The sequence below is a fragment of the Pleuronectes platessa genome, chromosome 11 (assembly GCF_947347685.1).
Source record: "Pleuronectes platessa chromosome 11, fPlePla1.1, whole genome shotgun sequence".
In the NCBI taxonomy this organism is placed as follows: domain Eukaryota; kingdom Metazoa; phylum Chordata; class Actinopteri; order Pleuronectiformes; family Pleuronectidae; genus Pleuronectes; species Pleuronectes platessa.
The window spans coordinates 25,248,346-25,272,753 of record NC_070636.1 but is presented as its reverse complement, the minus strand read 5'-3'; the positions used below and the strand labels follow the sequence as shown (position 1 = coordinate 25,272,753).

The 24,408-nt window shown below is 45.3% G+C and overlaps 47 non-coding genes across 47 annotated transcripts; all 47 read left to right on the top strand.

Annotated features, from left to right (window-relative positions):
- The first annotated feature begins 372 nt into the window (after positions 1-372).
- LOC128452400 (U5 spliceosomal RNA) lies at positions 373-485 on the top strand. The gene has a single exon (XR_008340897.1). It is a non-coding gene; the product is annotated as a U5 spliceosomal RNA (small nuclear RNA).
- A 180-nt stretch (positions 486-665) lies between these two features.
- LOC128451655 (U2 spliceosomal RNA) lies at positions 666-857 on the top strand. Its single transcript, XR_008340193.1, has one exon. It is a non-coding gene; the product is annotated as a U2 spliceosomal RNA (small nuclear RNA).
- A 514-nt stretch (positions 858-1,371) lies between these two features.
- On the top strand, positions 1,372-1,484 carry LOC128452532 (U5 spliceosomal RNA). Its single transcript, XR_008341024.1, has one exon. It is a non-coding gene; the product is annotated as a U5 spliceosomal RNA (small nuclear RNA).
- Positions 1,485-1,664: 180 nt separating this feature from the next.
- LOC128451654 (U2 spliceosomal RNA) lies at positions 1,665-1,856 on the top strand. The gene has a single exon (XR_008340192.1). It is a non-coding gene; the product is annotated as a U2 spliceosomal RNA (small nuclear RNA).
- A 514-nt stretch (positions 1,857-2,370) lies between these two features.
- LOC128452399 (U5 spliceosomal RNA) lies at positions 2,371-2,483 on the top strand. The gene has a single exon (XR_008340896.1). It is a non-coding gene; the product is annotated as a U5 spliceosomal RNA (small nuclear RNA).
- A 180-nt stretch (positions 2,484-2,663) lies between these two features.
- LOC128451853 (U2 spliceosomal RNA) lies at positions 2,664-2,855 on the top strand. The gene has a single exon (XR_008340379.1). It is a non-coding gene; the product is annotated as a U2 spliceosomal RNA (small nuclear RNA).
- Positions 2,856-3,369: 514 nt separating this feature from the next.
- LOC128452398 (U5 spliceosomal RNA) lies at positions 3,370-3,482 on the top strand. The gene has a single exon (XR_008340895.1). It is a non-coding gene; the product is annotated as a U5 spliceosomal RNA (small nuclear RNA).
- A 175-nt stretch (positions 3,483-3,657) lies between these two features.
- LOC128451653 (U2 spliceosomal RNA) lies at positions 3,658-3,849 on the top strand. Its single transcript, XR_008340191.1, has one exon. It is a non-coding gene; the product is annotated as a U2 spliceosomal RNA (small nuclear RNA).
- Positions 3,850-4,363: 514 nt separating this feature from the next.
- Positions 4,364-4,476, top strand: LOC128452396 (U5 spliceosomal RNA). Its single transcript, XR_008340894.1, has one exon. It is a non-coding gene; the product is annotated as a U5 spliceosomal RNA (small nuclear RNA).
- A 175-nt stretch (positions 4,477-4,651) lies between these two features.
- On the top strand, positions 4,652-4,843 carry LOC128451771 (U2 spliceosomal RNA). Its single transcript, XR_008340302.1, has one exon. It is a non-coding gene; the product is annotated as a U2 spliceosomal RNA (small nuclear RNA).
- Positions 4,844-5,357: 514 nt separating this feature from the next.
- LOC128452317 (U5 spliceosomal RNA) lies at positions 5,358-5,470 on the top strand. Its single transcript, XR_008340816.1, has one exon. It is a non-coding gene; the product is annotated as a U5 spliceosomal RNA (small nuclear RNA).
- A 175-nt stretch (positions 5,471-5,645) lies between these two features.
- Positions 5,646-5,837, top strand: LOC128451770 (U2 spliceosomal RNA). Its single transcript, XR_008340301.1, has one exon. It is a non-coding gene; the product is annotated as a U2 spliceosomal RNA (small nuclear RNA).
- A 514-nt stretch (positions 5,838-6,351) lies between these two features.
- LOC128452316 (U5 spliceosomal RNA) lies at positions 6,352-6,464 on the top strand. Its single transcript, XR_008340815.1, has one exon. It is a non-coding gene; the product is annotated as a U5 spliceosomal RNA (small nuclear RNA).
- A 180-nt stretch (positions 6,465-6,644) lies between these two features.
- On the top strand, positions 6,645-6,836 carry LOC128451915 (U2 spliceosomal RNA). Its single transcript, XR_008340437.1, has one exon. It is a non-coding gene; the product is annotated as a U2 spliceosomal RNA (small nuclear RNA).
- A 514-nt stretch (positions 6,837-7,350) lies between these two features.
- LOC128452394 (U5 spliceosomal RNA) lies at positions 7,351-7,463 on the top strand. Its single transcript, XR_008340892.1, has one exon. It is a non-coding gene; the product is annotated as a U5 spliceosomal RNA (small nuclear RNA).
- Positions 7,464-7,643: 180 nt separating this feature from the next.
- Positions 7,644-7,835, top strand: LOC128451652 (U2 spliceosomal RNA). The gene has a single exon (XR_008340190.1). It is a non-coding gene; the product is annotated as a U2 spliceosomal RNA (small nuclear RNA).
- Positions 7,836-8,349: 514 nt separating this feature from the next.
- LOC128452393 (U5 spliceosomal RNA) lies at positions 8,350-8,462 on the top strand. The gene has a single exon (XR_008340891.1). It is a non-coding gene; the product is annotated as a U5 spliceosomal RNA (small nuclear RNA).
- Positions 8,463-8,642: 180 nt separating this feature from the next.
- LOC128451651 (U2 spliceosomal RNA) lies at positions 8,643-8,834 on the top strand. Its single transcript, XR_008340189.1, has one exon. It is a non-coding gene; the product is annotated as a U2 spliceosomal RNA (small nuclear RNA).
- A 514-nt stretch (positions 8,835-9,348) lies between these two features.
- Positions 9,349-9,461, top strand: LOC128452531 (U5 spliceosomal RNA). The gene has a single exon (XR_008341023.1). It is a non-coding gene; the product is annotated as a U5 spliceosomal RNA (small nuclear RNA).
- A 180-nt stretch (positions 9,462-9,641) lies between these two features.
- On the top strand, positions 9,642-9,833 carry LOC128451650 (U2 spliceosomal RNA). The gene has a single exon (XR_008340188.1). It is a non-coding gene; the product is annotated as a U2 spliceosomal RNA (small nuclear RNA).
- A 514-nt stretch (positions 9,834-10,347) lies between these two features.
- On the top strand, positions 10,348-10,460 carry LOC128452392 (U5 spliceosomal RNA). Its single transcript, XR_008340890.1, has one exon. It is a non-coding gene; the product is annotated as a U5 spliceosomal RNA (small nuclear RNA).
- Positions 10,461-10,640: 180 nt separating this feature from the next.
- Positions 10,641-10,832, top strand: LOC128451852 (U2 spliceosomal RNA). Its single transcript, XR_008340378.1, has one exon. It is a non-coding gene; the product is annotated as a U2 spliceosomal RNA (small nuclear RNA).
- A 514-nt stretch (positions 10,833-11,346) lies between these two features.
- LOC128452391 (U5 spliceosomal RNA) lies at positions 11,347-11,459 on the top strand. The gene has a single exon (XR_008340888.1). It is a non-coding gene; the product is annotated as a U5 spliceosomal RNA (small nuclear RNA).
- A 175-nt stretch (positions 11,460-11,634) lies between these two features.
- LOC128451648 (U2 spliceosomal RNA) lies at positions 11,635-11,826 on the top strand. Its single transcript, XR_008340186.1, has one exon. It is a non-coding gene; the product is annotated as a U2 spliceosomal RNA (small nuclear RNA).
- Positions 11,827-12,340: 514 nt separating this feature from the next.
- On the top strand, positions 12,341-12,453 carry LOC128452390 (U5 spliceosomal RNA). Its single transcript, XR_008340887.1, has one exon. It is a non-coding gene; the product is annotated as a U5 spliceosomal RNA (small nuclear RNA).
- A 180-nt stretch (positions 12,454-12,633) lies between these two features.
- Positions 12,634-12,825, top strand: LOC128451647 (U2 spliceosomal RNA). The gene has a single exon (XR_008340185.1). It is a non-coding gene; the product is annotated as a U2 spliceosomal RNA (small nuclear RNA).
- Positions 12,826-13,339: 514 nt separating this feature from the next.
- On the top strand, positions 13,340-13,452 carry LOC128452314 (U5 spliceosomal RNA). Its single transcript, XR_008340812.1, has one exon. It is a non-coding gene; the product is annotated as a U5 spliceosomal RNA (small nuclear RNA).
- A 180-nt stretch (positions 13,453-13,632) lies between these two features.
- Positions 13,633-13,824, top strand: LOC128451646 (U2 spliceosomal RNA). The gene has a single exon (XR_008340184.1). It is a non-coding gene; the product is annotated as a U2 spliceosomal RNA (small nuclear RNA).
- A 514-nt stretch (positions 13,825-14,338) lies between these two features.
- On the top strand, positions 14,339-14,451 carry LOC128452389 (U5 spliceosomal RNA). Its single transcript, XR_008340886.1, has one exon. It is a non-coding gene; the product is annotated as a U5 spliceosomal RNA (small nuclear RNA).
- A 175-nt stretch (positions 14,452-14,626) lies between these two features.
- Positions 14,627-14,818, top strand: LOC128451644 (U2 spliceosomal RNA). Its single transcript, XR_008340183.1, has one exon. It is a non-coding gene; the product is annotated as a U2 spliceosomal RNA (small nuclear RNA).
- Positions 14,819-15,332: 514 nt separating this feature from the next.
- Positions 15,333-15,445, top strand: LOC128452388 (U5 spliceosomal RNA). The gene has a single exon (XR_008340885.1). It is a non-coding gene; the product is annotated as a U5 spliceosomal RNA (small nuclear RNA).
- A 175-nt stretch (positions 15,446-15,620) lies between these two features.
- LOC128451769 (U2 spliceosomal RNA) lies at positions 15,621-15,812 on the top strand. Its single transcript, XR_008340300.1, has one exon. It is a non-coding gene; the product is annotated as a U2 spliceosomal RNA (small nuclear RNA).
- A 514-nt stretch (positions 15,813-16,326) lies between these two features.
- LOC128452313 (U5 spliceosomal RNA) lies at positions 16,327-16,439 on the top strand. The gene has a single exon (XR_008340811.1). It is a non-coding gene; the product is annotated as a U5 spliceosomal RNA (small nuclear RNA).
- A 180-nt stretch (positions 16,440-16,619) lies between these two features.
- On the top strand, positions 16,620-16,811 carry LOC128451914 (U2 spliceosomal RNA). Its single transcript, XR_008340436.1, has one exon. It is a non-coding gene; the product is annotated as a U2 spliceosomal RNA (small nuclear RNA).
- A 514-nt stretch (positions 16,812-17,325) lies between these two features.
- Positions 17,326-17,438, top strand: LOC128452387 (U5 spliceosomal RNA). Its single transcript, XR_008340884.1, has one exon. It is a non-coding gene; the product is annotated as a U5 spliceosomal RNA (small nuclear RNA).
- A 180-nt stretch (positions 17,439-17,618) lies between these two features.
- LOC128451643 (U2 spliceosomal RNA) lies at positions 17,619-17,810 on the top strand. Its single transcript, XR_008340182.1, has one exon. It is a non-coding gene; the product is annotated as a U2 spliceosomal RNA (small nuclear RNA).
- Positions 17,811-18,324: 514 nt separating this feature from the next.
- LOC128452312 (U5 spliceosomal RNA) lies at positions 18,325-18,437 on the top strand. The gene has a single exon (XR_008340810.1). It is a non-coding gene; the product is annotated as a U5 spliceosomal RNA (small nuclear RNA).
- A 180-nt stretch (positions 18,438-18,617) lies between these two features.
- LOC128451641 (U2 spliceosomal RNA) lies at positions 18,618-18,809 on the top strand. Its single transcript, XR_008340180.1, has one exon. It is a non-coding gene; the product is annotated as a U2 spliceosomal RNA (small nuclear RNA).
- Positions 18,810-19,323: 514 nt separating this feature from the next.
- LOC128452386 (U5 spliceosomal RNA) lies at positions 19,324-19,436 on the top strand. The gene has a single exon (XR_008340883.1). It is a non-coding gene; the product is annotated as a U5 spliceosomal RNA (small nuclear RNA).
- A 180-nt stretch (positions 19,437-19,616) lies between these two features.
- Positions 19,617-19,808, top strand: LOC128451640 (U2 spliceosomal RNA). Its single transcript, XR_008340179.1, has one exon. It is a non-coding gene; the product is annotated as a U2 spliceosomal RNA (small nuclear RNA).
- A 514-nt stretch (positions 19,809-20,322) lies between these two features.
- LOC128452539 (U5 spliceosomal RNA) lies at positions 20,323-20,435 on the top strand. The gene has a single exon (XR_008341031.1). It is a non-coding gene; the product is annotated as a U5 spliceosomal RNA (small nuclear RNA).
- Positions 20,436-20,610: 175 nt separating this feature from the next.
- Positions 20,611-20,802, top strand: LOC128451639 (U2 spliceosomal RNA). Its single transcript, XR_008340178.1, has one exon. It is a non-coding gene; the product is annotated as a U2 spliceosomal RNA (small nuclear RNA).
- Positions 20,803-22,174: 1,372 nt separating this feature from the next.
- LOC128452385 (U5 spliceosomal RNA) lies at positions 22,175-22,287 on the top strand. The gene has a single exon (XR_008340882.1). It is a non-coding gene; the product is annotated as a U5 spliceosomal RNA (small nuclear RNA).
- A 180-nt stretch (positions 22,288-22,467) lies between these two features.
- Positions 22,468-22,659, top strand: LOC128451638 (U2 spliceosomal RNA). Its single transcript, XR_008340177.1, has one exon. It is a non-coding gene; the product is annotated as a U2 spliceosomal RNA (small nuclear RNA).
- Positions 22,660-23,173: 514 nt separating this feature from the next.
- LOC128452311 (U5 spliceosomal RNA) lies at positions 23,174-23,286 on the top strand. The gene has a single exon (XR_008340809.1). It is a non-coding gene; the product is annotated as a U5 spliceosomal RNA (small nuclear RNA).
- Positions 23,287-23,466: 180 nt separating this feature from the next.
- On the top strand, positions 23,467-23,658 carry LOC128451637 (U2 spliceosomal RNA). The gene has a single exon (XR_008340176.1). It is a non-coding gene; the product is annotated as a U2 spliceosomal RNA (small nuclear RNA).
- Positions 23,659-24,172: 514 nt separating this feature from the next.
- On the top strand, positions 24,173-24,285 carry LOC128452383 (U5 spliceosomal RNA). The gene has a single exon (XR_008340880.1). It is a non-coding gene; the product is annotated as a U5 spliceosomal RNA (small nuclear RNA).
- The last annotated feature ends 123 nt before the right edge of the window (positions 24,286-24,408 follow it).

Below are 24,408 nucleotides of genomic sequence, written 5' to 3'. Positions count from 1 at the left end.
AGTGATCATGCATGACTCTGCACGGGGTCACAATGAGCTTCAACTGGATTCCAAATTGAATCAGAAGCGTTTGTCAAAAACTGAAACTGGTTTTCACTCAAGATCCTCTGGGAGACTTGGTGAGAAAGCAGAGTCAGCTTTTTGGACCCAATGTAAGTGGTTCAGGGATGTATCGCTTAAAAAGGCTTAAAAGCCAATCACTAGTCAGGGCAGGAGCAAATAAAGACTTGTATAATTTTGGTTGGCAGATGGGGGCGTGGTGGGAATGTTGTATACTAGAATCTGACATGCGGAAAGCAAAGAGAGGCCCACCGCGTAGGTGGTGACTGTGACCGAGAGGCTCCTCCGCTGCTCTCGAACAGAGGGCCATGCTGACTCTGGTTTCTCTTCATAACGCACAAGTCTTTCGCCTTTTACTAAAGACTTCCGTGGAGAGGAACACACATGAGTTGAATCTATTTTTGGCAGGCTTTGCTTTATGGCTGAGCCTTATGAAATTGTGAAAAGTCAAAGAATTGTCTAGGTCAGAAATCAAGTGTCCACAAAGGAGAGCTTAGGCGGAGGTGATGAGCAGCAGCCATTGTTATGCACACCTACAAACGGGGTACCACAGCAAGGGAGATTTGCGCCAAGAGCTTGGCGTGGACATCCAACACTTGTGGATTATCGCTTCTCGGCCTTTTGGCTAAGATCAAGTGTAGTATCTGTTCTTATCAGTTTAATATCTGATATGTCCTCTATATGAGGACTACATATTAAGCAGATTTTTGGCAAGAGGAGCAGAAATTTGGAGCTTGCTCCCTTCTCTCCACGCATCGACCTAGCATTGCAGTGCCGCTGGGAACGGTGCACTCTGTTCTTACCTTGTAGAAAAGCAAACACTCAAACAATTGTGGAGTTTTAAAGGTCAATTCTACACTGGGTCAATGAAACTGAGGGAATGGCCTGGCAGAGTTTGACAAGTGTGCGAAACCGCTCTGATGACTCACTGCCTTGTGAAGTGATCATGCATGACTCTGCACGGGGTCACAATGAGCTTCAACTGGATTCCAAATTGAATCAGAAGCGTTTGTCAAAAACTGAAACTGGTTTTCACTCAAGATCCTCTGGGAGACTTGGTGAGAAAGCAGAGTCAGCTTTTTGGACCCAATGTAAGTGGTTCAGGGATGTATCGCTTAAAAAAGCTTAAAAGCCAATCACTAGTCAGGGCAGGAGCAAATAAAGACTTGTATAATTTTGGTTGGCAGATGGGGGCGTGGTGGGAATGTTGTATACTAGAATCTGACATGCGGAAAGCAAAGAGAGGCCCACCGCGTAGGTGGTGACTGTGACCGAGAGGCTCCTCCGCTGCTCTCGAACAGAGGGCCATGCTGACACTGGTTTCTCTTCATAACGCACAAGTCTTTCGCCTTTTACTAAAGACTTCCGTGGAGAGGAACACACATGAGTTGAATCTATTTTTGGCAGGCTTTGCTTTATGGCTGAGCCTTATGAAATTGTGAAAAGTCAAAGAATTGTCTAGGTCAGAAATCAAGTGTCCACAAAGGAGAGCTTAGGCGGAGGTGATGAGCAGCAGCCATTGTTATGCACACCTACAAACGGGGTACCACAGCAAGGGAGATTTGCGCCAAGAGCTTGGCCTGGACATCCAACACTTGTGGATTATCGCTTCTCGGCCTTTTGGCTAAGATCAAGTGTAGTATCTGTTCTTATCAGTTTAATATCTGATATGTCCTCTATATGAGGACTACATATTAAGCAGATTTTTGGCAAGAGGAGCAGAAATTTGGAGCTTGCTCCCTTCTCTCCACGCATCGACCTAGCATTGCAGTGCCGCTGGGAACGGTGCACTCTGTTCTTACCTTGTAGAAAAGCAAACACTCAAACAATTGTGGAGTTTTAAAGGTGAATTATACACTGGGTCAATGAAACTGAGGGAATGGCCTGGCAGAGTTTGACAAGTGTGCAAAACCGCTCTGATGACTCACTGCCTTGTGAAGTGATCATGCATGACTCTGCACGGGGTCACAATGAGCTTCAACTGGATTCCAAATTGAATCAGAAGCGTTTGTCAAAAACTGAAACTGGTTTTCACTCAAGATCCTCTGGGAGACTTGGTGAGAAAGCAGAGTCAGCTTTTTGGACCCAATGTAAGTGGTTCAGGGATGTATCGCTTAAAAAGGCTTAAAAGCCAATCACTAGTCAGGGCAGGAGCAAATAAAGACTTGTATAATTTTGGTTGGCAGATGGGGGCGTGGTGGGAATGTTGTATACTAGAATCTGACATGCGGAAAGCAAAGAGAGGCCCACCGCGTAGGTGGTGATTGTGACCGAGAGGCTCCACCGCTGCTCTCGAACAGAGGGCCATGCTGACTCTGGTTTCTCTTCATAACGCACAAGTCTTTCGCCTTTTACTAAAGACTTCCGTGGAGAGGAACACACATGAGTTGAATCTATTTTTGGCAGGCTTTGCTTTATGGCTGAGCCTTATGAAATTGTGAAAAGTCAAAGAATTGTCTAGGTCAGAAATCAAGTGTCCACAAAGGAGAGCTTAGGCGGAGGTGATGAGCAGCAGCCATTGTTATGCACACCTACAAACGGGGTACCACAGCAAGGGAGATTTGCGCCAAGAGCTTGGCGTGGACATCCAACACTTGTGGATTATCGCTTCTCGGCCTTTTGGCTAAGATCAAGTGTAGTATCTGTTCTTATCAGTTTAATATCTGATATGTCCTTTATATGAGGACTACATATTAAGCAGATTTTTGGCAAGAGGAGCAGAAATTTGGAGCTTGCTCCCTTCTCTCCATGCATCGACCTAGCATTGCAGTGCCGCTGGGAACGGTGCACTCTGTTCTTACCTTGTAGAAAAGCAAACACTCAAACAATTGTGGAGTTTAAAAGGTCAATTCTACACTGGGACAATGAAACTGAGGGAATGGCCTGGCAGAGTTTGACAAGTGTGCGAAACCGCTCTGATGACTCACTGCCTTGTGAAGTGATCATGTATGACTCTGCACGGGGTCACAATGAGCTTCAACTGGATTCCAAATTGAATCAGAAGCGTTTGTCAAAAACTGAAACTGGTTTTCACTCAAGATCCTCTGGGAGAATTGATGAGAAAGCAGAGTCAGCTTTTTGGACCCAATGTAAGTGGTTCAGGGATGTATCGCTTAAAAAGGCTTAAAAGCCAATCACTAGTCAGGGCAGGAGCAAATAAAGACTTGTATAATTTTGGTTGGCAGATGGGGGCGTGGTGGGAATGTTTTATATTAGAATCTGACATGCGGAAAGCAGAGAGAGGCCCACCGCGTAGGTGGTGACTGTGACCGAGAGGCTCCTCCGCTGCTCTCGAACAGAGGGCCATGCTGACTCTGGTTTCTCTTCATAACGCACAAGTCTTTCGCCTTTTACTAAAGACTTCCGTGGAGAGGAACACACATGAGTTGAATCTATTTTTGGCAGGCTTTGCTTTATGGCTGAGCCTTATGAAATTGTGAAAAGTCAAAGAATTGTCTAGGTCAGAAATCAAGTGTCCACAAAGGAGAGCTTAGGCGGAGGTGATGAGCAGCAGCCATTGTTATGCACACCTACAAACGGGGTACCACAGCAAGGGAGATTTGCGCCAAGAGCTTGGCGTGGACATCCTTGTGGATTATCGCTTCTCGGCCTTTTGGCTAAGATCAAGTGTAGTATCTGTTCTTATCAGTTTAATATCTGATATGTCCTCTATATGAGGACTACATATTAAGCAGATTTTTGGCAAGAGGAGCAGAAATTTGGAGCTTGCTCCCTTCTCTCCACGCATCGACCTAGCATTGCAGTGCCGCTGGGAACGGTGCACTCTGTTCTTACCTTGTAGAAAAGCAAACACTCAAACAATTGTGGAGTTTTAAAGGTGAATTCTACACTGGGTCAATGAAACTGAGGGAATGGCCTGGCAGAGTTTGACAAGTGTGCAAAACCGCTCTGATGACTCACTGCCTTGTGAAGTGATCATGCATGACTCTGCACGGGGTCACAATGAGCTTCAACTGGATTCCAAATTGAATCAGAAGCGTTTGTCAAAAACTGAAACTGGTTTTCACTCAAGATCCTCTGGGAGACTTGGTGAGAAAGCAGAGTCAGCTTTTTGGACCCAATGTAAGTGGTTCAGGGATGTATCGCTTAAAAAGGCTTAAAAGCCAATCACTAGTCAGGGCAGGAGCAAATAAAGACTTGTATAATTTTGGTTGGCAGATGGGGGCGTGGTGGGAATGTTGTATACTAGAATCTGACATGCGGAAAGCAAAGAGAGGCCCACCGCGTAGGTGGTGACTGTGACCGAGAGGCTCCTCCGCTGCTCTCGAACAGAGGGCCATGCTGACTCTGGTTTCTCTTCATAACGCACAAGTCTTTCGCCTTTTACTAAAGACTTCCGTGGAGAGGAACACACATGAGTTGAATCTATTTTTGGCAGGCTTTGCTTTATGGCTGAGCCTTATGAAATTGTGAAAAGTCAAAGAATTGTCTAGGTCAGAAATCAAGTGTCCACAAAGGAGAGCTTAGGCGGAGGTGATGAGCAGCAGCCATTGTTATGCACACCTACAAACGGGGTACCACAGCAAGGGAGATTTGCGCCAAGAGCTTGGCGTGGACATCCTTGTCGATTATCGCTTCTCGGCCTTTTGGCTAAGATCAAGTGTAGTATCTGTTCTTATCAGTTTAATATCTGATATGTCCTCTATATGAGGACTACATATTAAGCAGATTTTTGGCAAGAGGAGCAGAAATTTGGAGCTTGCTCCCTTCTCTCCACGCATCGACCTAGCATTGCAGTGCTGCTGGGAACGGTGCACTCTGTTCTTACCTTGTAGAAAAGCAAACACTCAAACAATTGTGGAGTTTTAAAGGTGAATTCTACACTGGGTCAATGAAACTGAGGAAATGGCCTGGCAGAGTTTGACAAGTGTGCGAAACCGCTCTGATGACTCACTGCCTTGTGAAGTGATCATGCATGACTCTGCACGGGGTCACAATGAGCTTCAACTGGATTCCAAATTGAATCAGAAGCGTTTGTCAAAAACTGAAACTGGTTTTCACTCAAGATCCTCTGGGAGACTTGGTGAGAAAGCAGAGTCAGCTTTTTGGACCCAATGTAAGTGGTTCAGGGATGTATCGCTTAAAAAGGCTTAAAAGCCAATCACTAGTCAGGGCAGGAGCAAATAAAGACTTGTATAATTTTGGTTGGCAGATGGGGGCGTGGTGGGAATGTTGTATACTAGAATCTGACATGCGGAAAGCAAAGAGAGGCCCACCGCGTAGGTGGTGACTGTGACCGAGAGGCTCCTCCGCTGCTCTCGAACAGAGGGCCATGCTGACTCTGGTTTCTCTTCATAACGCACAAGTCTTTCGCCTTTTACTAAAGACTTCCGTGGAGAGGAACAAACATGAGTTGAATCTATTTTTGGCAGGCTTTGCTTTATGGCTGAGCCTTATGAAATTGTGAAAAGTCAAAGAATTGTCTAGGTCAGAAATCAAGTGTCCACAAAGGAGAGCTTAGGCGGAGGTGATGAGCAGCAGCCATTGTTATGCACACCTACAAACGGGGTACCACAGCAAGGGAGATTTGCGCCAAGAGCTTGGCGTGGACATCCTTGTCGATTATCGCTTCTCGGCCTTTTGGCTAAGATCAAGTGTAGTATCTGTTCTTATCAGTTTAATATCTGATATGTCCTCTATATGAGGACTACATATTAAGCAGATTTTTGGCAAGAGGAGCAGAAATTTGGAGCTTGCTCCCTTCTCTCCACGCATCGACCTAGCATTGCAGTGCTGCTGGGAACGGTGCACTCTGTTCTTACCTTGTAGAAAAGCAAACACTCAAACAATTGTGGAGTTTTAAAGGTGAATTCTACACTGGGTCAATGAAACTGAGGAAATGGCCTGGCAGAGTTTGACAAGTGTGCGAAACCGCTCTGATGACTCACTGCCTTGTGAAGTGATCATGCATGACTCTGCACGGGGTCACAATGAGCTTCAACTGGATTCCAAATTGAATCAGAAGCGTTTGTCAAAAACTGAAACTGGTTTTCACTCAAGATCCTCTGGGAGACTTGGTGAGAAAGCAGAGTCAGCTTTTTGGACCCAATGTAAGTGGTTCAGGGATGTATCGCTTAAAAAGGCTTAAAAGCCAATCACTAGTCAGGGCAGGAGCAAATAAAGACTTGTATAATTTTGGTTGGCAGATGGGGGCGTGGTGGGAATGTTGTATACTAGAATCTGACATGCGGAAAGCAAAGAGAGGCCCACCGCGTAGGTGGTGACTGTGACCGAGAGGCTCCTCCGCTGCTCTCGAACAGAGGGCCATGCTGACTCTGGTTTCTCTTCATAACGCACAAGTCTTTCGCCTTTTACTAAAGACTTCCGTGGAGAGGAACAAACATGAGTTGAATCTATTTTTGGCAGGCTTTGCTTTATGGCTGAGCCTTATGAAATTGTGAAAAGTCAAAGAATTGTCTAGGTCAGAAATCAAGTGTCCACAAAGGAGAGCTTAGGCGGAGGTGATGAGCAGCAGCCATTGTTATGCACACCTACAAACGGGGTACCACAGCAAGGGAGATTTGCGCCAAGAGCTTGGCGTGGACATCCAACACTTGTGGATTATCGCTTCGCGGCCTTTTGGCTAAGATCAAGTGTAGTATCTGTTCTTATCAGTTTAATATCTGATATGTCCTCTATATGAGGACTACATATTAAGCAGATTTTTGGCAAGAGGAGCAGAAATTTGGAGCTTGCTCCCTTCTCTCCACGCATCGACCTAGCATTGCAGTGCCGCTGGGAACGGTGCACTCTGTTCTTACCTTGTAGAAAAGCAAACACTCAAACAATTGTGGAGTTTTAAAGGTGAATTCTACACTGGGTCAATGAAACTGAGGGAATGGCCTGGCAGAGTTTGACAAGTGTGCAAAACCGCTCTGATGACTCACTGCCTTGTGAAGTGATCATGCATGACTCTGCACGGGGTCACAATGAGCTTCAACTGGATTCCAAATTGAATCAGAAGCGTTTGTCAAAAACTGAAACTGGTTTTCACTCAAGATCCTCTGGGAGACTTGGTGAGAAAGCAGAGTCAGCTTTTTGGACCCAATGTAAGTGGTTCAGGGATGTATCGCTTAAAAAGGCTTAAAAGCCAATCACTAGTCAGGGCAGGAGCAAATAAAGACTTGTATAATTTTGGTTGGCAGATGGGGGCGTGGTGGGAATGTTGTATACTAGAATCTGACATGCGGAAAGCAAAGAGAGGCCCACCGCGTAGGTGGTGACTGTGACCGAGAGGCTCCTCCGCTGCTCTCGAACAGAGGGCCATGCTGACTCTGGTTTCTCTTCATAACGCACAAGTCTTTCGCCTTTTACTAAAGACTTCCGTGGAGAGGAACACACATGAGTTGAATCTATTTTTGGCAGGCTTTGCTTTATGGCTGAGCCTTATGAAATTGTGAAAAGTCAAAGAATTGTCTAGGTCAGAAATCAAGTGTCCACAAAGGAGAGCTTAGGCGGAGGTGATGAGCAGCAGCCATTGTTATGCACACCTACAAACGGGGTACCACAGCAAGGGAGATTTGCGCCAAGAGCTTGGCGTGGACATCCAACACTTGTGGATTATCGCTTCTCGGCCTTTTGGCTAAGATCAAGTGTAGTATCTGTTCTTATCAGTTTAATATCTGATATGTCCTCTATATGAGGACTACATATTAAGCAGATTTTTGGCAAGAGGAGCAGAAATTTGGAGCTTGCTCCCTTCTCTCCACGCATCGACCTAGCATTGCAGTGCCGCTGGGAACGGTGCACTCTGTTCTTACCTTGTAGAAAAGCAAACACTCAAACAATTGTGGAGTTTTAAAGGTGAATTCTACACTGGGTCAATGAAACTGAGGGAATGGCCTGGCAGAGTTTGACAAGTGTGCAAAACCGCTCTGATGACTCACTGCCTTGTGAAGTGATCATGCATGACTCTGCACGGGGTCACAATGAGCTTCAACTGGATTCCAAATTGAATCAGAAGCGTTTGTCAAAAACTGAAACTGGTTTTCACTCAAGATCCTCTGGGAGACTTGGTGAGAAAGCAGAGTCAGCTTTTTGGACCCAATGTAAGTGGTTCAGGGATGTATCGCTTAAAAAGGCTTAAAAGCCAATCACTAGTCAGGGCAGGAGCAAATAAAGACTTGTATAATTTTGGTTGGCAGATGGGGGCGTGGTGGGAATGTTGTATACTAGAATCTGACATGCGGAAAGCAAAGAGAGGCCCACCGCGTAGGTGGTGACTGTGACCGAGAGGCTCCTCCGCTGCTCTCGAACAGAGGGCCATGCTGACTCTGGTTTCTCTTCATAACGCACAAGTCTTTCGCCTTTTACTAAAGACTTCCGTGGAGAGGAACACACATGAGTTGAATCTATTTTTGGCAGGCTTTGCTTTATGGCTGAGCCTTATGAAATTGTGAAAAGTCAAAGAATTGTCTAGGTCAGAAATCAAGTGTCCACAAAGGAGAGCTTAGGCGGAGGTGATGAGCAGCAGCCATTGTTATGCACACCTACAAACGGGGTACCACAGCAAGGGAGATTTGCGCCAAGAGCTTGGCGTGGACATCCAACACTTGTGGATTATCGCTTCTCGGCCTTTTGGCTAAGATCAAGTGTAGTATCTGTTCTTATCAGTTTAATATCTGATATGTCCTCTATATGAGGACTACATATTAAGCAGATTTTTGGCAAGAGGAGCAGAAATTTGGAGCTTGCTCCCTTCTCTCCACGCATCGACCTAGCATTGCAGTGCCGCTGGGAACGGTGCACTCTGTTCTTACCTTGTAGAAAAGCAAACACTCAAACAATTGTGGAGTTTTAAAGGTCAATTCTACACTGGGTCAATGAAACTGAGGGAATGGCCTGGCAGAGTTTGACAAGTGTGCGAAACCGCTCTGATGACTCACTGCCTTGTGAAGTGATCATGCATGACTCTGCACGGGGTCACAATGAGCTTCAACTGGATTCCAAATTGAATCAGAAGCGTTTGTCAAAAACTGAAACTGGTTTTCACTCAAGATCCTCTGGGAGACTTGGTGAGAAAGCAGAGTCAGCTTTTTGGACCCAATGTAAGTGGTTCAGGGATGTATCGCTTAAAAAAGCTTAAAAGCCAATCACTAGTCAGGGCAGGAGCAAATAAAGACTTGTATAATTTTGGTTGGCAGATGGGGGCGTGGTGGGAATGTTGTATACTAGAATCTGACATGCGGAAAGCAAAGAGAGGCCCACCGCGTAGGTGGTGACTGTGACCGAGAGGCTCCTCCGCTGCTCTCGAACAGAGGGCCATGCTGACACTGGTTTCTCTTCATAACGCACAAGTCTTTCGCCTTTTACTAAAGACTTCCGTGGAGAGGAACACACATGAGTTGAATCTATTTTTGGCAGGCTTTGCTTTATGGCTGAGCCTTATGAAATTGTGAAAAGTCAAAGAATTGTCTAGGTCAGAAATCAAGTGTCCACAAAGGAGAGCTTAGGCGGAGGTGATGAGCAGCAGCCATTGTTATGCACACCTACAAACGGGGTACCACAGCAAGGGAGATTTGCGCCAAGAGCTTGGCGTGGACATCCAACACTTGTGGATTATCGCTTCTCGGCCTTTTGGCTAAGATCAAGTGTAGTATCTGTTCTTATCAGTTTAATATCTGATATGTCCTCTATATGAGGACTACATATTAAGCAGATTTTTGGCAAGAGGAGCAGAAATTTGGAGCTTGCTCCCTTCTCTCCACGCATCGACCTAGCATTGCAGTGCCGCTGGGAACGGTGCACTCTGTTCTTACCTTGTAGAAAAGCAAACACTCAAACAATTGTGGAGTTTTAAAGGTGAATTATACACTGGGTCAATGAAACTGAGGGAATGGCCTGGCAGAGTTTGACAAGTGTGCAAAACCGCTCTGATGACTCACTGCCTTGTGAAGTGATCATGCATGACTCTGCACGGGGTCACAATGAGCTTCAACTGGATTCCAAATTGAATCAGAAGCGTTTGTCAAAAACTGAAACTGGTTTTCACTCAAGATCCTCTGGGAGACTTGGTGAGAAAGCAGAGTCAGCTTTTTGGACCCAATGTAAGTGGTTCAGGGATGTATCGCTTAAAAAGGCTTAAAAGCCAATCACTAGTCAGGGCAGGAGCAAATAAAGACTTGTATAATTTTGGTTGGCAGATGGGGGCGTGGTGGGAATGTTGTATACTAGAATCTGACATGCGGAAAGCAAAGAGAGGCCCACCGCGTAGGTGGTGATTGTGACCGAGAGGCTCCACCGCTGCTCTCGAACAGAGGGCCATGCTGACTCTGGTTTCTCTTCATAACGCACAAGTCTTTCGCCTTTTACTAAAGACTTCCGTGGAGAGGAACACACATGAGTTGAATCTATTTTTGGCAGGCTTTGCTTTATGGCTGAGCCTTATGAAATTGTGAAAAGTCAAAGAATTGTCTAGGTCAGAAATCAAGTGTCCACAAAGGAGAGCTTAGGCGGAGGTGATGAGCAGCAGCCATTGTTATGCACACCTACAAACGGGGTACCACAGCAAGGGAGATTTGCGCCAAGAGCTTGGCGTGGACATCCAACACTTGTGGATTATCGCTTCTCGGCCTTTTGGCTAAGATCAAGTGTAGTATCTGTTCTTATCAGTTTAATATCTGATATGTCCTTTATATGAGGACTACATATTAAGCAGATTTTTGGCAAGAGGAGCAGAAATTTGGAGCTTGCTCCCTTCTCTCCATGCATCGACCTAGCATTGCAGTGCCGCTGGGAACGGTGCACTCTGTTCTTACCTTGTAGAAAAGCAAACACTCAAACAATTGTGGAGTTTAAAAGGTCAATTCTACACTGGGACAATGAAACTGAGGGAATGGCCTGGCAGAGTTTGACAAGTGTGCGAAACCGCTCTGATGACTCACTGCCTTGTGAAGTGATCATGTATGACTCTGCACGGGGTCACAATGAGCTTCAACTGGATTCCAAATTGAATCAGAAGCGTTTGTCAAAAACTGAAACTGGTTTTGACTCAAGATCCTCTGGGAGAATTGATGAGAAAGCAGAGTCAGCTTTTTGGACCCAATGTAAGTGGTTCAGGGATGTATCGCTTAAAAAGGCTTAAAAGCCAATCACTAGTCAGGGCAGGAGCAAATAAAGACTTGTATAATTTTGGTTGGCAGATGGGGGCGTGGTGGGAATGTTTTATATTAGAATCTGACATGCGGAAAGCAGAGAGAGGCCCACCGCGTAGGTGGTGACTGTGACCGAGAGGCTCCTCCGCTGCTCTCGAACAGAGGGCCATGCTGACTCTGGTTTCTCTTCATAACGCACAAGTCTTTCGCCTTTTACTAAAGACTTCCGTGGAGAGGAACACACATGAGTTGAATCTATTTTTGGCAGGCTTTGCTTTATGGCTGAGCCTTATGAAATTGTGAAAAGTCAAAGAATTGTCTAGGTCAGAAATCAAGTGTCCACAAAGGAGAGCTTAGGCGGAGGTGATGAGCAGCAGCCATTGTTATGCACACCTACAAACGGGGTACCACAGCAAGGGAGATTTGCGCCAAGAGCTTGGCGTGGACATCCTTGTGGATTATCGCTTCTCGGCCTTTTGGCTAAGATCAAGTGTAGTATCTGTTCTTATCAGTTTAATATCTGATATGTCCTCTATATGAGGACTACATATTAAGCAGATTTTTGGCAAGAGGAGCAGAAATTTGGAGCTTGCTCCCTTCTCTCCACGCATCGACCTAGCATTGCAGTGCCGCTGGGAACGGTGCACTCTGTTCTTACCTTGTAGAAAAGCAAACACTCAAACAATTGTGGAGTTTTAAAGGTGAATTCTACACTGGGTCAATGAAACTGAGGGAATGGCCTGGCAGAGTTTGACAAGTGTGCAAAACCGCTCTGATGACTCACTGCCTTGTGAAGTGATCATGCATGACTCTGCACGGGGTCACAATGAGCTTCAACTGGATTCCAAATTGAATCAGAAGCGTTTGTCAAAAACTGAAACTGGTTTTCACTCAAGATCCTCTGGGAGACTTGGTGAGAAAGCAGAGTCAGCTTTTTGGACCCAATGTAAGTGGTTCAGGGATGTATCGCTTAAAAAGGCTTAAAAGCCAATCACTAGTCAGGGCAGGAGCAAATAAAGACTTGTATAATTTTGGTTGGCAGATGGGGGCGTGGTGGGAATGTTGTATACTAGAATCTGACATGCGGAAAGCAAAGAGAGGCCCACCGCGTAGGTGGTGACTGTGACCGAGAGGCTCCTCCGCTGCTCTCGAACAGAGGGCCATGCTGACTCTGGTTTCTCTTCATAACGCACAAGTCTTTCGCCTTTTACTAAAGACTTCCGTGGAGAGGAACACACATGAGTTGAATCTATTTTTGGCAGGCTTTGCTTTATGGCTGAGCCTTATGAAATTGTGAAAAGTCAAAGAATTGTCTAGGTCAGAAATCAAGTGTCCACAAAGGAGAGCTTAGGCGGAGGTGATGAGCAGCAGCCATTGTTATGCACACCTACAAACGGGGTACCACAGCAAGGGAGATTTGCGCCAAGAGCTTGGCGTGGACATCCAACACTTGTGGATTATCGCTTCTCGGCCTTTTGGCTAAGATCAAGTGTAGTATCTGTTCTTATCAGTTTAATATCTGATATGTCCTCTATATGAGGACTACATATTAAGCAGATTTTTGGCAAGAGGAGCAGAAATTTGGAGCTTGCTCCCTTCTCTCCACGCATCGACCTAGCATTGCAGTGCCGCTGGGAACGGTGCACTCTGTTCTTACCTTGTAGAAAAGCAAACACTCAAACAATTGTGGAGTTTTAAAGGTGAATTCTACACTGGGTCAATGAAACTGAGGGAATGGCCTGGCAGAGTTTGACAAGTGTGCAAAACCGCTCTGATGACTCACTGCCTTGTGAAGTGATCATGCATGACTCTGCACGGGGTCACAATGAGCTTCAACTGGATTCCAAATTGAATCAGAAGCGTTTGTCAAAAACTGAAACTGGTTTTCACTCAAGATCCTCTGGGAGACTTGGTGAGAAAGCAGAGTCAGCTTTTTGGACCCAATGTAAGTGGTTCAGGGATGTATCGCTTAAAAAGGCTTAAAAGCCAATCACTAGTCAGGGCAGGAGCAAATAAAGACTTGTATAATTTTGGTTGGCAGATGGGGGCGTGGTGGGAATGTTGTATACTAGAATCTGACATGCGGAAAGCAAAGAGAGGCCCACCGCGTAGGTGGTGACTGTGACCGAGAGGCTCCACCGCTGCTCTCGAACAGAGGGCCATGCTGACTCTGGTTTCTCTTCATAACGCACAAGTCTTTCGCCTTTTACTAAAGACTTCCGTGGAGAGGAACAAACATGAGTTGAATCTATTTTTGGCAGGCTTTGCTTTATGGCTGAGCCTTATGAAATTGTGAAAAGTCAAAGAATTGTCTAGGTCAGAAATCAAGTGTCCACAAAGGAGAGCTTAGGCGGAGGTGATGAGCAGCAGCCATTGTTATGCACACCTACAAACGGGGTACCACAGCAAGGGAGATTTGCGCCAAGAGCTTGGCGTGGACATCCAACACTTGTGGATTATCGCTTCTCGGCCTTTTGGCTAAGATCAAGTGTAGTATCTGTTCTTATCAGTTTAATATCTGATATGTCCTCTATATGAGGACTACATATTAAGCAGATTTTTGGCAAGAGGAGCAGAAATTTGGAGCTTGCTCCCTTCTCTCCACGCATCGACCTAGCATTGCAGTGCCGCTGGGAACGGTGCACTCTGTTCTTACCTTGTAGAAAAGCAAACACTCAAACAATTGTGGAGTTTTAAAGGTGAATTCTACACTGGGTCAATGAAACTGAGGGAATGGCCTGGCAGAGTTTGACAAGTGTGCAAAACCGCTCTGATGACTCACTGCCTTGTGAAGTGATCATGCATGACTCTGCACGGGGTCACAATGAGCTTCAACTGGATTCCAAATTGAATCAGAAGCGTTTGTCAAAAACTGAAACTGGTTTTCACTCAAGATCCTCTGGGAGACTTGGTGAGAAAGCAGAGTCAGCTTTTTGGACCCAATGTAAGTGGTTCAGGGATGTATCGCTTAAAAAGGCTTAAAAGCCAATCACTAGTCAGGGCAGGAGCAAATAAAGACTTGTATAATTTTGGTTGGCAGATGGGGGCGTGGTGGGAATGTTGTATACTAGAATCTGACATGCGGAAAGCAAAGAGAGGCCCACCGCGTAGGTGGTGACTGTGACCGAGAGGCTCCTCCGCTGCTCTCGAACAGAGGGCCATGCTGACTCTGGTTTCTCTTCATAACGCACAAGTCTTTCGCCTTTTACTAAAGACTTCCGTGGAGAGGAACACACATGAGTTGAATCTATTTTTGGCAGGCTTTGCTTTATGGCTGAGCCTTATGAAATTGTGAAAAGTCAAAGAATTGTCTAGGTCAGAAATCAAGTGTCCACAAAGGAGAGCTTAGGCGGAGGTGATGAGCAGCAGCCATTGTTATGCACACCTACAAACGGGGTACCACAGCAAGGGAGATTTGCGCCAAGAGCTTGGCGTGGACATCCTTGTGGATTATCGCTTCTCGGCCTTTTGGCTAAGATCAAGTGTAGTATCTGTTCTTATCAGTTTAATATCTGATATGTCCTCTATATGAGGACTACATATTAAGCAGATTTTTGGCAAGAGGAGCAGAAATTTGGAGCTTGCTCCCTTCTCTCCACGCATCGACCTAGCATTGCAGTGCCGCTGGGAACGGTGCACTCTGTTCTTACCTTGTAGAAAAGCAAACACTCAAACAATTGTGGAGTTTTAAAGGTGAATTCTACACTGGGTCAATGAAACTGAGGGAATGGCCTGGCAGAGTTTGACAAGTGTGCAAAACCGCTCTGATGACTCACTGCCTTGTGAAGTGATCATGCATGACTCTGCACGGGGTCACAATGAGCTTCAACTGGATTCCAAATTGAATCAGAAGCGTTTGTCAAAAACTGAAACTGGTTTTCACTCAAGATCCTCTGGGAGACTTGGTGAGAAAGCAGAGTCAGCTTTTTGGACCCAATGTAAGTGGTTCAGGGATGTATCGCTTAAAAAGGCTTAAAAGCCAATCACTAGTCAGGGCAGGAGCAAATAAAGACTTGTATAATTTTGGTTGGCAGATGGGGGCGTGGTGGGAATGTTGTATACTAGAATCTGACATGCGGAAAGCAAAGAGAGGCCCACCGCGTAGGTGGTGACTGTGACCGAGAGGCTCCTCCGCTGCTCTCGAACAGAGGGCCATGCTGACTCTGGTTTCTCTTCATAACGCACAAGTCTTTCGCCTTTTACTAAAGACTTCCGTGGAGAGGAACACACATGAGTTGAATCTATTTTTGGCAGGCTTTGCTTTATGGCTGAGCCTTATGAAATTGTGAAAAGTCAAAGAATTGTCTAGGTCAGAAATCAAGTGTCCACAAAGGAGAGCTTAGGCGGAGGTGATGAGCAGCAGCCATTGTTATGCACACCTACAAACGGGGTACCACAGCAAGGGAGATTTGCGCCAAGAGCTTGGCGTGGACATCCTTGTCGATTATCGCTTCTCGGCCTTTTGGCTAAGATCAAGTGTAGTATCTGTTCTTATCAGTTTAATATCTGATATGTCCTCTATATGAGGACTACATATTAAGCAGATTTTTGGCAAGAGGAGCAGAAATTTGGAGCTTGCTCCCTTCTCTCCACGCATCGACCTAGCATTGCAGTGCTGCTGGGAACGGTGCACTCTGTTCTTACCTTGTAGAAAAGCAAACACTCAAACAATTGTGGAGTTTTAAAGGTGAATTCTACACTGGGTCAATGAAACTGAGGAAATGGCCTGGCAGAGTTTGACAAGTGTGCGAAACCGCTCTGATGACTCACTGCCTTGTGAAGTGATCATGCATGACTCTGCACGGGGTCACAATGAGCTTCAACTGGATTCCAAATTGAATCAGAAGCGTTTGTCAAAAACTGAAACTGGTTTTCACTCAAGATCCTCTGGGAGACTTGGTGAGAAAGCAGAGTCAGCTTTTTGGACCCAATGTAAGTGGTTCAGGGATGTATCGCTTAAAAAGGCTTAAAAGCCAATCACTAGTCAGGGCAGGAGCAAATAAAGACTTGTATAATTTTGGTTGGCAGATGGGGGCGTGGTGGGAATGTTGTATACTAGAATCTGACATGCGGAAAGCAAAGAGAGGCCCACCGCGTAGGTGGTGACTGTGACCGAGAGGCTCCTCCGCTGCTCTCGAACAGAGGGCCATGCTGACTCTGGTTTCTCTTCATAACGCACAAGTCTTTCGCCTTTTACTAAAGACTTCCGTGGAGAGGAACAAACATGAGTTGAATCTATTTTTGGCAGGCTTTGCTTTATGGCTGAGCCTTATGAAATTGTGAAAAGTCAAAGAATTGTCTAGGTCAGAAATCAAGTGTCCACAAAGGAGAGCTTAGGCGGAGGTGATGAGCAGCAGCCATTGTTATGCACACCTACAAACGGGGTACCACAGCAAGGGAGATTTGCGCCAAGAGCTTGGCGTGGACATCCAACACTTGTGGATTATCGCTTCGCGGCCTTTTGGCTAAGATCAAGTGTAGTATCTGTTCTTATCAGTTTAATATCTGATATGTCCTCTATATGAGGACTACATATTAAGCAGATTTTTGGCAAGAGGAGCAGAAATTTGGAGCTTGCTCCCTTCTCTCCACGCATCGACCTAGCATTGCAGTGCCGCTGGGAACGGTGCACTCTGTTCTTACCTTGTAGAAAAGCAAACACTCAAACAATTGTGGAGTTTTAAAGGTGAATTCTACACTGGGTCAATGAAACTGAGGGAATGGCCTGGCAGAGTTTGACAAGTGTGCAAAACCGCTCTGATGACTCACTGCCTTGTGAAGTGATCATGCATGACTCTGCACGGGGTCACAATGAGCTTCAACTGGATTCCAAATTGAATCAGAAGCGTTTGTCAAAAACTGAAACTGGTTTTCACTCAAGATCCTCTGGGAGACTTGGTGAGAAAGCAGAGTCAGCTTTTTGGACCCAATGTAAGTGGTTCAGGGATGTATCGCTTAAAAAGGCTTAAAAGCCAATCACTAGTCAGGGCAGGAGCAAATAAAGACTTGTATAATTTTGGTTGGCAGATGGGGGCGTGGTGGGAATGTTGTATACTAGAATCTGACATGCGGAAAGCAAAGAGAGGCCCACCGCGTAGGTGGTGACTGTGACCGAGAGGCTCCTCCGCTGCTCTCGAACAGAGGGCCATGCTGACTCTGGTTTCTCTTCATAACGCACAAGTCTTTCGCCTTTTACTAAAGACTTCCGTGGAGAGGAACACACATGAGTTGAATCTATTTTTGGCAGGCTTTGCTTTATGGCTGAGCCTTATGAAATTGTGAAAAGTCAAAGAATTGTCTAGGTCAGAAATCAAGTGTCCACAAAGGAGAGCTTAGGCGGAGGTGATGAGCAGCAGCCATTGTTATGCACACCTACAAACGGGGTACCACAGCAAGGGAGATTTGCGCCAAGAGCTTGGCGTGGACATCCAACACTTGTGGATTATCGCTTCTCGGCCTTTTGGCTAAGATCAAGTGTAGTATCTGTTCTTATCAGTTTAATATCTGATATGTCCTCTATATGAGGACTACATATTAAGCAGATTTTTGGCAAGAGGAGCAGAAATTTGGAGCTTGCTCCCTTCTCTCCACGCATCGACCTAGCATTGCAGTGCCGCTGGGAACGGTGCACTCTGTTCTTACCTTGTAGAAAAGCAAACACTCAAACAATTGTGGAGTTTTAAAGGTGAATTCTACACTGGGTCAATGAAACTGAGGGAATGGCCTGGCAGAGTTTGACAAGTGTGCAAAACCGCTCTGATGACTCACTGCCTTGTGAAGTGATCATGCATGACTCTGCACGGGGTCACAATGAGCTTCAACTGGATTCCAAATTGAATCAGAAGCGTTTGTCAAAAACTGAAACTGGTTTTCACTCAAGATCCTCTGGGAGACTTGGTGAGAAAGCAGAGTCAGCTTTTTGGACCCAATGTAAGTGGTTCAGGGATGTATCGCTTAAAAAGGCTTAAAAGCCAATCACTAGTCAGGGCAGGAGCAAATAAAGACTTGTATAATTTTGGTTGGCAGATGGGGGCGTGGTGGGAATGTTGTATACTAGAATCTGACATGCGGAAAGCAAAGAGAGGCCCACCGCGTAGGTGGTGACTGTGACCGAGAGGCTCCACCGCTGCTCTCGAACAGAGGGCCATGCTGACTCTGGTTTCTCTTCATAACGCACAAGTCTTTCGCCTTTTACTAAAGACTTCCGTGGAGAGGAACAAACATGAGTTGAATCTATTTTTGGCAGGCTTTGCTTTATGGCTGAGCCTTATGAAATTGTGAAAAGTCAAAGAATTGTCTAGGTCAGAAATCAAGTGTCCACAAAGGAGAGCTTAGGCGGAGGTGATGAGCAGCAGCCATTGTTATGCACACCTACAAACGGGGTACCACAGCAAGGGAGATTTGCGCCAAGAGCTTGGCGTGGACATCCAACACTTGTGGATTATCGCTTCTCGGCCTTTTGGCTAAGATCAAGTGTAGTATCTGTTCTTATCAGTTTAATATCTGATATGTCCTCTATATGAGGACTACATATTAAGCAGATTTTTGGCAAGAGGAGCAGAAATTTGGAGCTTGCTCCCTTCTCTCCACGCATCGACCTAGCATTGCAGTGCCGCTGGGAACGGTGCACTCTGTTCTTACCTTGTAGAAAAGCAAACACTCAAACAATTGTGGAGTTTTAAAGGTGAATTCTACACTGGGTCAATGAAACTGAGGGAATGGCCTGGCAGAGTTTGACAAGTGTGCAAAACCGCTCTGATGACTCACTGCCTTGTGAAGTGATCATGCATGACTCTGCACGGGGTCACAATGAGCTTCAACTGGATTCCAAATTGAATCAGAAGCGTTTGTCAAAAACTGAAACTGGTTTTCACTCAAGATCCTCTGGGAGACTTGGTGAGAAAGCAGAGTCAGCTTTTTGGACCCAATGTAAGTGGTTCAGGGATGTATCGCTTAAAAAGGCTTAAAAGCCAATCACTAGTCAGGGCAGGAGCAAATAAAGACTTGTATAATTTTGGTTGGCAGATGGGGGCGTGGTGGGAATGTTGTATACTAGAATCTGACATGCGGAAAGCAAAGAGAGGCCCACCGCGTAGGTGGTGACTGTGACCGAGAGGCTCCTCCGCTGCTCTCGAACAGAGGGCCATGCTGACTCTGGTTTCTCTTCATAACGCACAAGTCTTTCGCCTTTTACTAAAGACTTCCGTGGAGAGGAACACACATGAGTTGAATCTATTTTTGGCAGGCTTTGCTTTATGGCTGAGCCTTATGAAATTGTGAAAAGTCAAAGAATTGTCTAGGTCAGAAATCAAGTGTCCACAAAGGAGAGCTTAGGCGGAGGTGATGAGCAGCAGCCATTGTTATGCACACCTACAAACGGGGTACCACAGCAAGGGAGATTTGCGCCAAGAGCTTGGCGTGGACATCCAACACTTGTGGATTATCGCTTCTCGGCCTTTTGGCTAAGATCAAGTGTAGTATCTGTTCTTATCAGTTTAATATCTGATATGTCCTCTATATGAGGACTACATATTAAGCAGATTTTTGGCAAGAGGAGCAGAAATTTGGAGCTTGCTCCCTTCTCTCCACGCATCGACCTAGCATTGCAGTGCCGCTGGGAACGGTGCACTCTGTTCTTACCTTGTAGAAAAGCAAACACTCAAACAATTGTGGAGTTTTAAAGGTGAATTCTACACTGGGTCAATGAAACTGAGGGAATGGCCTGGCAGAGTTTGACAAGTGTGCAAAACCGCTCTGATGACTCACTGCCTTGTGAAGTGATCATGCATGACTCTGCACGGGGTCACAATGAGCTTCAACTGGATTCCAAATTGAATCAGAAGCGTTTGTCAAAAACTGAAACTGGTTTTCACTCAAGATCCTCTGGGAGACTTGGTGAGAAAGCAGAGTCAGCTTTTTGGACCCAATGTAAGTGGTTCAGGGATGTATCGCTTAAAAAGGCTTAAAAGCCAATCACTAGTCAGGGCAGGAGCAAATAAAGACTTGTATAATTTTGGTTGGCAGATGGGGGCGTGGTGGGAATGTTGTATACTAGAATCTGACATGCGGAAAGCAAAGAGAGGCCCACCGCGTAGGTGGTGACTGTGACCGAGAGGCTCCTCCGCTGCTCTCGAACAGAGGGCCATGCTGACTCTGGTTTCTCTTCATCACGCACAAGTCTTTCGCCTTTTACTAAAGACTTCCGTGGAGAGGAACACACATCAGTTGAATCTATTTTTGGCAGGCTTTGCTTTATGGCTGAGCCTTATGAAATTGTGAAAAGTCAAAGAATTGTCTAGGTCAGAAATCAAGTGTCCACAAAGGAGAGCTTAGGCGGAGGTGATGAGCAGCAGCCATTGTTATGCACACCTACAAACGGGGTACCACAGCAAGGGAGATTTGCGCCAAGAGCTTGGCGTGGACATCCTTGTCGATTATCGCTTCTCGGCCTTTTGGCTAAGATCAAGTGTAGTATCTGTTCTTATCAGTTTAATATCTGATATGTCCTCTATATGAGGACTACATATTAAGCAGATTTTTGGCAAGAGGAGCAGAAATTTGGAGCTTGCTCCCTTCTCTCCACGCATCGACCTAGCATTGCAGTGCCGCTGGGAACGGTGCACTCTGTTCTTACCTTGTAGAAAAGCAAACACTCAAACAATTGTGGAGTTTTAAAGGTGAATTCTACACTGGGTCAATGAAACTGAGGAAATGGCCTGGCAGAGTTTGACAAGTGTGCGAAACCGCTCTGATGACTCACTGCCTTGTGAAGTGATCATGCATGACTCTGCACGGGGTCACAATGAGCTTCAACTGGATTCCAAATTATATTTTACTCCTAGAAGGCTTCATCTGATGAAAGTTATAAATGATTCTACATGTACGTTATGTTCCTCCAAAGCGATCGGCAGCTTTTTTCATATGTTTTGGGAGTGTACACCTGTGGCAGAATTTTGGAAAATGATCTCCTTGAATCTATCTAAGTTGTTTAATATTAAGTTGCCTTGTTTGCCTGCTACATTCATTTTAAATGATTTATCAGGACTGGGGTTGACCCTGGACAAGAGGAAAGCGTTGTTGGCGGGATTCACTGCTGCAAAAAAACTTGTTGCTACACGCTGGAAACCTCCACACTCACTTTCTTTCCGAGCATGGATTTTAACATACTTGGACATTGTCTATTTAGAACTGTCAACAGCTCGAGTACATGGAGCCAAAGAATCCGCTATAAAGGCCTGGGAATCGCTCCTAACTGTCCTCCGTGCGCTTCAACTGTAATATGTGATTAAGGTTTCTTTAGGAAGCTGGATCCGGGATGTGGGTGGTTTGTGTTTGGGATAGTTTTATTTTATTTTATTCATTTATGTTACTTTATTTTATTTTATTTCCCTGTGTTTTATTACATACATATGTTATTGTTTTTGTATTAATGACCTATTGTATATTTGTGTTTGTTTATTTAATATTTTCATATATATATATTTTTTCTATTTTACTATTTGACTTATTCCTAGTTATTATTTTCCTTTATTGTTTACCTTTGTGTGTCTATATACATTGACAGGTATGAGTACATGTGAATATATATGTTGTTATTGATTACTGTAACATTGATCTGTACCTTGCTACATTTCTCAGTAAAATAAAAAGTTGATCACAAAAAAAAAAAAACTGGATTCCAAATTGAATCAGAAGCGTTTGTCAAAAACTGAAACTGGTTTTCACTCAAGATCCTCTGGGAGACTTGGTGAGAAAGCAGAGTCAGCTTTTTGGACCCAATGTAAGTGGTTCAGGGATGTATCGCTTAAAAAGGCTTAAAAGCCAATCACTAGTCAGGGCAGGAGCAAATAAAGACTTGTATAATTTTGGTTGGCAGATGGGGGCGTGGTGGGAATGTTGTATACTAGAATCTGACATGCGGAAAGCAAAGAGAGGCCCACCGCGTAGGTGGTGACTGTGACCGAGAGGCTCCTCCGCTGCTCTCGAACAGAGGGCCATGCTGACTCTGGTTTCTCTTCATAACGCACAAGTCTTTCGCCTTTTACTAAAGACTTCCGTGGAGAGGAACACACATGAGTTGAATCTATTTTTGGCAGGCTTTGCTTTATGGCTGAGCCTTATGAAATTGTGAAAAGTCAAAGAATTGTCTAGGTCAGAAATCAAGTGTCCACAAAGGAGAGCTTAGGCGGAGGTGATGAGCAGCAGCCATTGTTATGCACACCTACAAACGGGGTACCACAGCAAGGGAGATTTGCGCCAAGAGCTTGGCGTGGACATCCAACACTTGTGGATTATCGCTTCTCGGCCTTTTGGCTAAGATCAAGTGTAGTATCTGTTCTTATCAGTTTAATATCTGATATGTCCTCTATATGAGGACTACATATTAAGCAGATTTTTGGCAAGAGGAGCAGAAATTTGGAGCTTGCTCCCTTCTCTCCACGCATCGACCTAGCATTGCAGTGCCGCTGGGAACGGTGCACTCTGTTCTTACCTTGTAGAAAAGCAAACACTCAAACAATTATGGAGTGTTAAAGGTGAATTCTACACTGGGTCAATGAAACTGAGGGAATGGCCTGGCAGAGTTTGACAAGTGTGCAAAACCGCTCTGATGACTCACTGCCTTGTGAAGTGATCCTGCATGACTCTGCACGGGGTCACAATGAGCTTCAACTGGATTCCAAATTGAATCAGAAGCGTTTGTCAAAAACTGAAACTGGTTTTCACTCAAGATCCTCTGGGAGACTTGGTGAGAAAGCAGAGTCAGCTTTTTGGACCCAATGTAAGTGGTTCAGGGATGTATCGCTTAAAAAGGCTTAAAAGCCAATCACTAGTCAGGGCAGGAGCAAATAAAGACTTGTATAATTTTGGTTGGCAGATGGGGGCGTGGTGGGAATGTTGTATACTAGAATCTGACATGCGGAAAGCAAAGAGAGGCCCACCGCGTAGGTGGTGACTGTGACCGAGAGGCTCCACCGCTGCTCTCGAACAGAGGGCCATGCTGACTCTGGTTTCTCTTCATAACGCACAAGTCTTTCGCCTTTTACTAAAGACTTCCGTGGAGAGGAACAAACATGAGTTGAATCTATTTTTGGCAGGCTTTGCTTTATGGCTGAGCCTTATGAAATTGTGAAAAGTCAAAGAATTGTCTAGGTCAGAAATCAAGTGTCCACAAAGGAGAGCTTAGGCGGAGGTGATGAGCAGCAGCCATTGTTATGCACACCTACAAACGGGGTACCACAGCAAGGGAGATTTGCGCCAAGAGCTTGGCGTGGACATCCAACACTTGTGGATTATCGCTTCTCGGCCTTTTGGCTAAGATCAAGTGTAGTATCTGTTCTTATCAGTTTAATATCTGATATGTCCTCTATATGAGGACTACATATTAAGCAGATTTTTGGCAAGAGGAGCAGAAATTTGGAGCTTGCTCCCTTCTCTCCACGCATCGACCTAGCATTGCAGTGCCGCTGGGAACGGTGCACTCTGTTCTTACCTTGTAGAAAAGCAAACACTCAAACAATTGTGGAGTTTTAAAGGTGAATTCTACACTGGGTCAATGAAACTGAGGGAATGGCCTGGCAGAGTTTGACAAGTGTGCAAAACCGCTCTGATGACTCACTGCCTTGTGAAGTGATCATGCATGACTCTGCACGGGGTCACAATGAGCTTCAACTGGATTCCAAATTGAATCAGAAGCGTTTGTCAAAAACTGAAACTGGTTTTCACTCAAGATCCTCTGGGAGACTTGGTGAGAAAGCAGAGTCAGCTTTTTGGACCCAATGTAAGTGGTTCAGGGATGTATCGCTTAAAAAGGCTTAAAAGCCAATCACTAGTCAGGGCAGGAGCAAATAAAGACTTGTATAATTTTGGTTGGCAGATGGGGGCGTGGTGGGAATGTTGTATACTAGAATCTGACATGCGGAAAGCAAAGAGAGGCCCACCGCGTAGGTGGTGACTGTGACCGAGAGGCTCCTCCGCTGCTCTCGAACAGAGGGCCATGCTGACTCTGGTTTCTCTTCATAACGCACAAGTCTTTCGCCTTTTACTAAAGACTTCCGTGGAGAGGAACACACATGAGTTGAATCTATTTTTGGCAGGCTTTGCTTTATGGCTGAGCCTTATGAAATTGTGAAAAGTCAAAGAATTGTCTAGGTCAGAAATCAAGTGTCCACAAAGGAGAGCTTAGGCGGAGGTGATGAGCAGCAGCCATTGTTATGCACACCTACAAACGGGGTAC